The 12500-nt window shown below is 51.1% G+C and overlaps 1 protein-coding gene across 1 annotated transcript in view; it reads right to left on the bottom strand.

Moving 5' to 3' along the window:
• Positions 1–12500, bottom strand: part of LOC134068582 (protein diaphanous homolog 1) — a gene marked incomplete in the record, with an annotated part of 111361 nt that overhangs the window by 43228 nt on the left and 55633 nt on the right.

The following is a 12500-nucleotide window of genomic DNA, read 5'->3' as shown; positions in this document are numbered from 1 at the left end:
GAGGGAAAGAGTGAGTGTATGTATGACAGAGAAAGAGTGAAACCGACCAAAAGAGAGAAAGATAGAGGGAGAAGGAGAGGGCAAGAGAAAAAGAGAGAGAGAGAGTGTGTGCATGACAGAGAGGGAGTGTGAGGAGAGGCGAAGGCCAAATCCCCGTTGCCGGAGTGTAATCCACATACTAAATTAGCGCTTAGTGAGTGGCGAGGCCCGAGGAGACGAGCCGAGGTGTCTGCTGCGCCGTGCCGCGCGCGGATCCCGCTGATAAGATTACGCTTTATAATTCCTAATTAATCCAGATTACAGGGATTAAGGGCGACGGCCCGCGTCAAAACTGAGCCCCATGACACATACATTCACACACACACACACACACACACACACACACACACACACACTCTCTTCTGGGCTTCTGAAACGTAGTGGGAGAGAGGGAGTGCATGAGCAAGCAGGAGTGAAAGTGAGAGGAGGATGCAGAGAGAGAGAGAGAGAGAGAGAGAGGGAGGAAGAGAGGGAAAGAAATAGAAAAATAGAGAGAGAGAGAGAGAGAGAGAGAGAGAGAGAGAGAGAGACAGAGAGAGAGAGAGAAGGGTAGAAGGAGCAGAAAAGTCTAAATGTCTCCAACCCTCAGGGGGCAACAGGATGACAGCCTTAGGGACACAGAGTACATGGAGCGAATGACGAGAAAAGCCACCCTCGGTTAAGGCAAAACCACACACACACACTAAGACATATATCTACTCTCTCTCTCTCTCACACACACACAAGGAGGAGGCTCACGGAACTCCAGGGGTTCTAACATATCACACCTCCCCCAGAACTGCAAAGTCAGGCGACACCGCAGCTCCCTACAGACCAGGGGTCTTTACACTGGGCATGATACACAAGTTCCACACACACACACACACACACACACACCTCCTCCTCTTCCTCCTCCTCCTCCTCCTCCTCCTCCTCCTCCTCCTCCTCCTCCACAATCTTAAGTCTCTCAAGGCCCATGATACATCCACCGCTTATGAATTATGGGCCAGCGAAAAGCGGTTTGTGTGCAACGGTGTTTAGAAATCGAGCACCGTGGCGAACGAGGGAAAACGAATGCACACAAGCCCACGCACCCGCAATGACCAGCGCGAAAACCACACCGTATCGGACTACCTCCAGGGCCTAGCTAATCTTAGCCCGGACCATACAAAATACCCCAACCCCTAATCTGGGATGAGCATTCAATCCCGAAAATCCACAACGTCGGCCCTCTTTTCCGCTTGCATTCGGGAATTTTTTTTCCGTTTTTTTTTTTTTTTTTAAACGGAATGTGCAGGGGAGGATGATCACGGATGAAAGGAGCCGGACGGGGGAGTAGGGATGAGGAGGAGGGCAAAAGAAAGAGAAGATGAAAAGGAAGAGGAGGAGGACGGAGGTGGAGGTGGAGGAGAAAGTGAATGAGCGAGAGATAGAGATAGAGAGCGAGAAAGAGAGAGAGAGAGGGAGAGAGGGGGAGGAGAGCGTTAAACACGCTTTATTCCGACGTTTTTTTTTCTCCCTCGGCGGCTGGCAGTGGTCTTAAGTGAGCACCGGTGCGCTTTGCCCGCCTCTAAGTGGCATGCAGTATTCAGCACCAGGCCTCTCCCTAGACACACACAGCCACACACACACACACACACACATACACTTTTCTGGGTAAGTATGTTTGTGTGCGAGAGGGAAAGGATGTGAAGGTATGGAACACCATGTAGAATGTGATAATGTATGTGTGCCGAGTGTATGAGAGTAAAAATGTGTGTGTGTGTGTGTGTGTGTGTGTGTGTCTGTGCGCTTGCCATCCCCCGCTCTTAGAGGCTGCTGAATAGGTCCAAATGGTGTCAGGGGGATTTGGTGCTAAAACACCCCTCTCTGCGGTTCTTTTCTCTCCCCCTCTCCGTGGAGATGGCGTGGGCCGGGACCGAGTGAGCGAGGGAGAGAGACACGCAGAGTGACAGACGAGCACGAAGCAGCCAACCCTCCCAACACACACACACACACACACACACACACACACGTCCTACTCGTGCCTCTCCTCATCTCCTCCACCTTTCCTTCGCTCCCTCTCTCCGTCTGTCCACTCCCTGCTTCTCTCGCTCTGTCGCTCTGCGTTTGAGAGCCGGAGGTTTTGGCGGGGCTGGCTGGCTCGCCAAATCCAAAGGAGCAAGGGGAGCGCGGCCGGTTGTCTCGGCGAGGTACATCAGATGCACAACAGCCGAGCGTTCCGGAGGCTTCTCCCGTCTCAAAGCGTACGCGCTAGGCCGCGCGCCGCCAAAAAACACCGCCCCTCCTCTTCCTCTCCGACTCTTTCGCTCGTCGTGCATCTCCTTTCATGTCTCCATCTCTCCCTTTAGCCTCTAATTCCTATCCGTCTCTGTCTTCTTCACTCTCCATCCCTGTCACTTTGATGTTTCCCTTTCTCTCTCTCTCTGTCTGTCTGCCTCTCTCTCTTTCCCTCTCTCTCTCTCTCTCTTCAAGGCAGGGAGCTGTACTCGACACATCAAACAATGAAAGTCACTTTAGACATAGGCTAACAAAAGAAACGAAAGAGAAAGCGGAGAAGAAGAAGAGACAGAGAGAGAGAGAAAAAAGAAAACGGAAGTTTTCCCAGTCACTTAAGATGCACAATGCACACTCGAGGGAGTGACAAAAACAGCTCTCTGGCCTCCAACAGAAGCCTGTCTTAGATATCCAAACACTGGGCCCCAGAGACCAGCAGTCACAACACTGCGAGTACGTACCGCTCAAACCGAGCACTCCGCCATCTGCCACACGACTCGGAAGCTTCCGTGGTCTCCGATCCAGTCGTGTACATTTTTACAAGTCTCATTTGCGTTTGTCTGAGCTGGGGGGGACGGGGGGGACGGGGGGGACGGCATGTAAACATGGCTAAATCTCTCAGAGGGACCGTCGGGGGTTGATTTAAATGAGAAGTGTCGTGGCGAAAGGACACGAGGTGGACTGACGAGCAGCTGTGCGGTGTCTGTGTGTGACGTGACAAGGCGGAGATCGAAGTCTTTTACTGGAGAGAGACGTGAGTGGGAAACCAAGGTGACAATGATTGGGGCCGGAAGAAGGGGGGTGGGGGGGGGGTGGCTTCAAGTGGAAGGGTAGAACAGGGCTCACATTCGTGTCCATCCCCTAGATGGCTGCTGTTAAGGAGAGCGCTGTTGTGCTGGACTCTGGGGGGGGGGGGGGGTGGACGGGGGTGGACAGGGGTGGACATGGGCACTTTCTGCTTCTCTGCTTTCGAGCGAAGGAAGGAGGAAAACGGCTCAGAACAAGAGGAAAACGCAGTGCTCAGAGAAATTCCGAGCGCTTCAGAATCCCGCGCATCTTTAATCACGACACGTTCGTTCTGAGGCACGCGGCCCCGATCGGGGCTGGTCAATACGGGCCGACACGGAAGTCCTGACACCGGTGTAGTGTGGCGAGAGAGATGTCAGAGGAAGCGAGAGATGGGAGATTGAGGGACCGGGGGGGGAGATGGAGACGTAACGTATCCATAATTGAACAGAGACCAGTCTCGGCTTTTAGAAAGAAATGTAAAAGTGCAGTTGGGAGCAACGGGAGGAATTGAAAGACAGAAAAAAAAAGAATTCTGGCACTTCTCCTCTCCTCTCCGCTCCTCCTCTACTCCACTCCAACTAGTTTTTCTCCTCCTGCATGGATGGAGCGTCTTCGGCGAGCCTGGTCGTGTATTTTTAATTTGAACGCAGAGCTTTTTAAAAATTCAGCGCTCACGGGGGGGAAACCGGGCCGGAGCGCCAGCGAATGTACCTGAAAATGGACAAAATGAATGGATGTCTTTAGGGAGTTTCTCCCCTCTCTTCAAGTGCTAATCTACGAGGGGAGGGAGGGAGGGAGGGAGGGAGGGAGGGAAGGAGAGGGAGAGAGGGAGAGAGGCAGAGAGGGAGGGAACTCATCTTTGATTAGAAAGCAGGGGTGGGGTTGGCACAGTGAAAAGTGGAAGAGAGGAAAGGGTGAATAGAAGTGAAGATTGAGAGAGAGAGAGAGAGAGAGAGAGAGAGAGAGAGAGAGAGAGAGAGAGAGAGAGAGAGAGAGAGAGAGACTCGAAAAGGAGACGTGGCAGCAGAACAGGAAACTGGTTTGGAAGGAGGATCTGAGAACGAGCCGTGTGAGGAGGAAGAGTAAAGGAGAAGGGAAGAGTAGAATACAGAGAGAGAACAGAGACGGGGGACAGGTGAGAAAATGGGGGGCTAAAAAAAGAGATGGAGAAAGGAAAAGAAGAAGAGAACAGAGTGAGAAATGTAGAGAAAATAAGCAGAGAGAGAGGAAGAGAGAGAGGGAGAGAGAGAGAGCAGGAGGAGGAGGAGGAGGAGGAGGAGGAGAATCCATTTCTATGCAGCAGCAGTGGCATGGTGAAAAATTAAACGTGCCTGCGGGGAGAACCAGGACTCTGTCTCAGCAACATGCATAAAGCGAGAATGATACACACACACACACACACAAAGACACACACACACACACACACACACACACAAAGACACACACACACAAGCAAGGCACTCAGAGGCAGAAGTACAAAGATACTTGACTTACCACTCAGACACACTTGCACACTCCCAAACACACACCCACACGAGTGAGATGGAGAGGCACTTCAGCTACGGTCAGATACGGCCCTACCCAAACACGCTTACTAAAACACACACACACACACACACACACACACACACACACACACACACACACACACACACACACACACACACACACACACACACACACACACACACACACACACACACACACACACACACACACACACACACACACACACACACACACACACACACACACACACACACACACACACACACACACAGGCATAATTTCTTTAAAGGTCACAAATTAAGGTCAAACCCCAAAAGCAGGCCACTGTAAATACCATGTCTCCGTCTCGAAGCCCTAAATGCCAGTCAGACTCGTATGCTTCTCCCTCACCGGTCACTTCAGTAAGCAGGTGCACCCCATTACACCCACCCACCCACACACACACACACACACACACACAAAGTCACTCTCCAGTCAGGAACAACAAAGGACCTCCTCCACTTGTTTCTCTCCATCTGAGGCGAAGCGAAGGGTGGAGGGTGTGGAGGCGGTGTGCGGTTGTGGTGATCACTGAGTGTGCAGTAATTGTTTTTTTCTGCTGCCGCCGTGCCCTTAAGACAACATTAGCCTGTGACTGCGCTCCACTTTTTCATCGGGCTTAATAACGACAAATAAAAGTAACGCGTGCAGCCACACTTCTGCAGCAACTGCTCAAGGCACAGAGCTACCCCCCCTGCCCCCCCCCCCCCCCCCCACACACACACACACACACTCTTACATACATGTGACTGAACATGTGTCTCTGTGTGTGTGTTTGTTTGTTGGGATGTGCGGAAGTGCGCATTTACACTGGCACGTGTGCTACAAGCGCTGCCCTGCTGTTCTGCCGTCGTGGAGGATGTTGAAAAATAATGAAATAAGCCGCCGTGTTCCTCTTCTGCACTCTCCCAGTGTTCAGTAATAATGCCCAGATAGTTTCCGCTCTGTGGCACGCCATCAACACTCTAATCGTGTTTCCCCTCTCCCTCTCTCTCTTTCGCTCTCTGTTCTCTCCCTCTCTCCCTCTCTCTTTCTCCCATTCTGCTTAAATTTAATTGCACGAGCGATCGTGTTCGAGTAAAGCCCCGAATCCATCTCTTTACACTCGGCGATAAGAAGAAGCACAGCGAAGAGGGAGAGAGAGAGAGAGAGAGAGGAAGAGTGCTAATGCTGCTATCTTGTCATCTCACTCTTTGAAGATGCGCCTTTTTCCAGTTTTCTCTCTTTTTCTTTTCCATGCTCCCCCTCTTCCCCACCCCTCCACCCCTCTTCCCTTTTGCCATCAGTGGCATCAAAGTGGGGCTGCCAAAGAGAGGGGAGGGGGTTCAATTGAAACCCATAGGGACACGTGCTAATAAAGGGGGATTAAAAAATATCATTTCCAGAAAAAAAAAATGGCGAAAAAAAAAAAAGATCTTCACTCTCTGAGGCACCACTGAGAGATCACACTCTGCTCTCTTTGTACTCTCCCTCGCTCAATCTCTCTCTCTCTCATTTTCTCTCTATCCCTCTCTCTCTCTCATTCTCTTCCTCTCAGCAGGACAGCAGTGGTGTCACGATCGTCATCAGGTGACCAGCTGACCGCAGGAGAACTGCGCAGTCATAAGCTACTGATAGGCATCAAGTGCTAGTGGGGTTATCAGTTATCTCTCAACCAACAGGTCAAATCAGACTCGTTAAGAGGGATTAGACTTTGCGAGTCCGTGACTGTGAATGCGTGGGGGTCAACTAGGGTCCGAGTGGCGTGCACTTTGTCTTTAGGGGGTATAACTCACGGTTACCTGCGTACTACCAAGTGTTTGTCTTACCACGACACTACGAAGGAAACTAAAGCAAGAGTAACATGAAATTAATGTACCAAAAAAGTGCAATGTTCCAAAAGCATTATCTCCCATCAAAAGCCTTGGAACATTAAGCCATGATAAGCCGTCTCCTTAATACGCATCAAAAGACAGGAAAACACTTCATGTAAGATAATGCAAGATGAGGATTTTGTTTTTGATTTGTTTTTCTTGACAGGTGCAGGTGTTAATAATCACATTTAATAAATCAGTGGATTCGGTTTTGCCTGTTCACGTATTCTCCTGCTACAAAGTAAGCCAACTCCAAACTTTAAGCCGAACCTCAGCCAAACCTCAGCCGAACCTCAGCCGAACCTCAGCCGAACCTCAGCCTAATACGAGTCCAGTACGGAACAGCACGGTCCCACCTGCAGGGTCTGGAGAGCAGACGAGGACCATGGTCCAGACCCACACTGGGCCCCGGAGAGAGAGAGAAAGTCTTTCTTTCTTGTTTATGTTTTTCTGGTCGATTCTCTCCGTCTTCTTTTTTTGTCGTCTGTGTGCTCTCCTCCCGTCCAAATGTAAACTGTGGCGTCGCTCTCCAAATGGTAAACACAGCATTACTTAGCATCTTTAACAGGGTTTGCCAAATCCCCCTTAAAAAGGGAAAAAAAGAAAGAAAGAAAGAGAAAAAAAAGTCTCTTTCTCCCCCCCGTTTGCCTCTGCCCCTTAATGGGAATCAGAATTTATATGGTAATAGACTCTCTCTCTCTCTGTCTCCCCCTTTCTCTCTACCTCCTTCACTCAGTCTCTCTCTTCTCTTTCTCTCTACCTCCTTCTCTCTCTCTCTCTCTCTGGCGCTGGGCTAATCTCCGGCAGATAAAGCTCAGATTAAACGGCAGGCCGTGAAGCGCAGGGTGGATGCAGCAGGGTACACTTCCATTTGCATGTAAACGAGTGTGAGAGAGAGAAGGAGGGAGGGAGAGAGCGAGAGCGAGAGAGCGAGAGAGAGCGGGAGAGAGAGTGAGAGCGACACAAAAGGCGGCCAGGGTGTTTGGGTAAATAATCTGTTGCGTTCTGGCAGCGGCCGAAGCGACGCGCAGGAGCGAGCGCCTCTGAGATGTGTTTGGCCGCGATAAAGAGGAAATGAATGCTAAAACCCAAGTGCGTTACGCAAGCCCCCGACACGCACGCACACACACACACACACACACACACACACACAGATACACACAAACAGCACAACGACAACAGCAGCAGCAGCATCCGAGGCGGAGTGTGGAGCGAGGGAACGGGAGAAACGGAAAAGGGGAGATAGAGGGAAATCAATGAGGTTTTGGGAGAGAGGTGCGGAGATGGAAAGGCGAGGGTGCAGGGGGATCAATGAGGTCTCGGGGAGAAGAGAGAGAGAGACACAGAGAGAGAGAGAGAGAGAGAAAGGGAAATGCAAAGAAAGAGAGATAGAGAGAGAGAAATGCAGAGAAAGAGAGAAAGAGAGAGAGAAAGCAACAGAGAGAAAAGAGGAGAAAGAGGGCTCAGACGGTAAAGACGCACAGGCTTTGGCTCACGTCAACTAAACTTTATCGAGGTGCGCCGTGTAAACACTCCAGACAATAGCCAGGCAAACATGCTTAAGAGGAATAATAGACACACTCACACAGACAAACAATTCACACACACAAACACACACACAGACACACACACACAGACAAAATCAATTCATACACACAGATACCCACTCACTCACTCACACACACACACACACACACACAGGCGCAAACAATTCATACATACACTCAAACAGCTCACACACATTTCATAAGCAGATATATTCACATGCAACTATACCCACACAGACAAAAAAACAAAACACAGACATACTGACAGACAGGCAGGCATACGAGAGCAAACAAGCACACAAACAAACAAACAAACAAACACAGCGGCGGAACAGCCAAAAAGTGGTGAGAGTGGACACCATTCCATTCCATCCACACGCAAAACACCTTTAGAAATGCAAGTGGACAGAAGCTCGGTGCTGCATTTAACGAGTGATAACGCAATTCCACTGCCACAGCCATTCAGTTTGGAAGCCATAATAACAAATACACAGAAAGAGGGAGACAGAGTGGGTGAGGAAGAGAGAGAGAGATAGATTGAGAGAGAGAGAGAGAGAGAGAAAGAGGGGAAGGAGGGGACGTGCGAGCGAGAGAGAAAAATAGTTGAAATGCAGCACATGAATGGCACAAAATGGACACAAAATGCAGGGAGTGATGGAGTGCGAGGGAGGAAAATGAGAGGGGGAGAACAAAAAGAAATGCGTGGGAGTGGAGGAGGGCACGGAGAGAGAGAGAGAGAGAGAGAGAGCGCTAACAAGAGAGCGACAGAGAGAGGGAGGGAGAGAGCCAACAAGAAGGCGACAGAGGGAAGGAGAGAGAGAGAGAGAGAGAAAGAGAGCGAGAGAGAGAGAGAGAGAGAGAGAGAGAGAGAGAGAGAGAGAGCTTTTTTCTCTGTCCTCCTCTTCCTGTGGCATGGCTGACCTGTGCATTAACCCATCAGAGGCACCAGCGGAGACCTCAGGCCTGGTCCTGCATCATTTATTCACTACAGCAGCCTCTCACCAAGACATCTCCCCCCTCCCTCCATCCCTCCCTCCCTCCCTCCATCCATCTCTCCCTCCACCCGTCCATCTCTCCCTCCATCGCGCTCTCTCTCTCTTTCTCTATCTCTCTACCCCTCTATTAAAACTCCAATGCAACTACTTTACTTTCATGTCTCTGAAACACACACACAACGTGCTCATGACACACACTTAAATATCATCTGCATGACTCACTAATAGATATCCACTTCCCCCGCTTCAGCTCGATCACATGACCACATCAACACCCACACACACACGCACCCACACACGCGTACACATGAATGCCCACATACCCATGCATTACCTACAGTGCACCTCAAATTACATCTAAAAATAAACTAAACTAATCCCTAGATGTTATTCACAAACACAGCCACACACACACTGCCCCATTCTCGAACTCCACACACACACACACACACACACACACACACACAGTTAGTCATGCAATTGGTGTGGTCCATCTTGGCCATTAATATTGCTGTGAGAGCATCGTTTGGCATCTTCTTCTCCTCCCCGAGGGGCTGGTGGAGACAGGAGAGGGGCACAGACGGCACAGCGCACCCCCCGCACCCCCCAGAGGGGTGCATGCCCGCCCCGCACGCCCGCCCGCTCGCTCCCTCGTCCTCTCCGTCAACTCAAAAATCCCACCCTCAAATAGACTTAGACACACACGCCAACACACACACACACACACACACACACACACACACACACACACACACACAGGAAGGCAAAAGTAAACTTCTATCACACAGGGCGAGTGACAAGGGAGACGAATCGCATCACACAACACACACAACATACACACACAAACACACTCACTCTGAACTCTCAGACAAACAAATTGGCAGAAGTGTTTAAAGAACCAGGGACCAAACAGACAGGAGTGTCCAAACCAGGTCCACTAGGCGTCCTCACTGCAGCAGTGCCGCGGGCCGACTCTCCTCAGCCGTGCTGCTGGCGTCTTGATATTCCAGCAGCAGCAGCAGCAGCAGGAACACGCAGCCCCGCTCCTTACAGGAGAAACCCCAGGGGCACTTACGGACCTTTTGGGCTTTTTTTTCTTCCAACAACGCCGCTTTCTGCCCCCATGTGACATCAATTAAAAGCGACCCCGCGACACAGGTGAGCGGTCGGTAATGAAGAAGGGTGGGGGGTGGGGGGGGTGGAGAGGGAGTGTGTGTGTGTGTGTGTGTGTGTGGAGCAGGTGGGGGTTCGGGCGGAGACGTGCGGGCTCAGGGTCGCTAGGCGGTGGGAAAAGTGTGGATGATGATGTGCATTAGGGCGACCTTTCCCTCCGTGCGCCAGCTTCATTAGGAGCCAACAGCCAGGAAACGGACCACTGCAGGATCGATTTTTCCACACACACACACACACACACACACACACACACACACACACACACACACAAACTCATCAGACGACCCTCACACACAAACATAAACACTGACACGCACGCGCTCGTACACACAAATAAAATATGAGGTTCCATTGATTGATGTTGCGGGTGTAGGAGAGTGAAGGGTAAAGAATTGAAATGGATCTGGCATTACGCAGGACTTACTGCAGGTATCCTTGAGAACAGGGGAGCAGACAAGCCAACAGCATTAAAAGAGAGAAGAGGGGGGAAACATTGTGCACTTACAGCCCACACAAACAGCTCTGACACTCAGCCTGGTGTAGAACAGCCTCGTGTTTCAAACACAGACAGAGAGCGAGAGAGAGAGAGACGGAAGGGGGGGGGGGGGGGGGGGTTGGGGGGTTGTAGACGCACAGAGAGAGAATCTCAGATGAAAAGTTCTTCAATGACACTGAAAAGTCCTCAAAAGAACACAGCTAAAAGAATTATGAGCCGTCCCCTTTCTCTTTCTTTCTCTCTGTATCTTCTGTCTCTCTCTCCCTTTCTCTTTCTTTCTTTCTCTCTCTCTCTCTCTGTGTGTGTGTGTGTGTGTGCGCTCTTGTGACACTGAGACGTCCTCTAAAGAGCACACAGCCAAGAGAGCCATCAGGGACTAAAGGAGAGGAGGAGGAAGAGGAGGAGGAGGAGGGAATTGTGCTGGTGTGCCATGACACACCGGGCCACCAAGGTGCTAGACGCCACCCTACCTCGCCAACATGGCCAGGTGTGTGTGTGTGTGTGTGTCTGTGTGTGTGTGTGTGTGTGTGTGTGTGTGTGTGTGTGTGTGTGTGTGTGTGTGTCTGTTTGCTTGCTTGCTTTCACAGCAGGGTGCGCAACCCTGCCACCGTCAGCTCGGGCCGATCAAGATGCACGGAGCGAAGAGCGAGCGTGCGCGCGCGCGTGTGTGTGTGCTGGTGCTGAGGCTGAGGCTGGGGCTGGGCTATCGCCGTGGAGACAGTCGGCGTGGTAATAAAGTAGGTCGCTGCATGCATCAGCGGAGCGGAGGTGAGGGGTGGCGGCTCCGCCGGCTGCCAAAGGTGGCACTGAGCGCGCTCGCTGGGAACGGCGGCGGTCTCTACGGAGACTCGGAAACCAGGACGCAAGGAGGAGGCGGTGGGTGTGAGAGTGTGGGTTCGTGTGTGTGTGTGTGTGTGTGAGGGAGAGTATGTGTATGTGTGTGTGTGTGTGTGTGTGTGTGTGTGTGTGTGTGCGCAGGGTGGCGGTGGCATTAAAGAGTCATCTTCATAATGAGATGCAGCAAACACAAGAATCAACAACTTCTTTCCTGCTGTCTACCCCCCCTCTCTCTCTCTTCCCCCTCATCTCTCTCTCTCTCTCTATCCCTCTCTCTCCCTCCATACCCCCACCCTTCCTTCTTTTGGACAAGTGCTCTCTCGCTTTCTTATTCCTCCTCAACGCTCCCTCTCTCCCTCTCTCCCTCTGTGCTAATTGGCCTATCTGAGGTGCGGACTTCAAACAGCACTCAGCTATCAAACAGTCCGTTGGCGTGTAGCTCGGAAAAATCGAAAGAAAACACACACACTCACACTCACACACACACACACACACACACACACACACACATAAAAAACACAACCTCCCTCCCTCCTTTAATAAGAAGAGATGGGGGAGAGAAAGAGAGAGAGAGAAAGAGAGAAAAAGAGAAGGGGAGGAGGGAGAGAGATCTAAAAGCGGATATGAGTAAAGGAGAAAAAAACAGAGAGAGAGTGAGTGAGAGAGAGAGAGAGAGGGAGAGAGAGAGAGAGAGACTCGTGTCTGCATTTCAAAGCGTAGAAATTGCAGCCAAACTCTGACATTAGTGGAAGCACCCAGTTCTGGGCTAAACATTCACTAAACACTCACTCTGGCACTTTCTCACACACACACACACACACACACACACACACACACACAAACACACACACACACACGCACACACACACACACACACATCTGAGCCACTTACACAGCCAGCCGTGATCTACACGAGTGTCACTGTCAAACACTCTCCAACACACCCACTCCCACTTCACACACACAA

The sequence above is a fragment of the Sardina pilchardus genome, chromosome 21 (genome assembly GCF_963854185.1).
Source record: "Sardina pilchardus chromosome 21, fSarPil1.1, whole genome shotgun sequence".
In the NCBI taxonomy this organism is placed as follows: domain Eukaryota; kingdom Metazoa; phylum Chordata; class Actinopteri; order Clupeiformes; family Clupeidae; genus Sardina; species Sardina pilchardus.
This window is presented reverse-complemented; position numbering and strand designations above follow the sequence as displayed.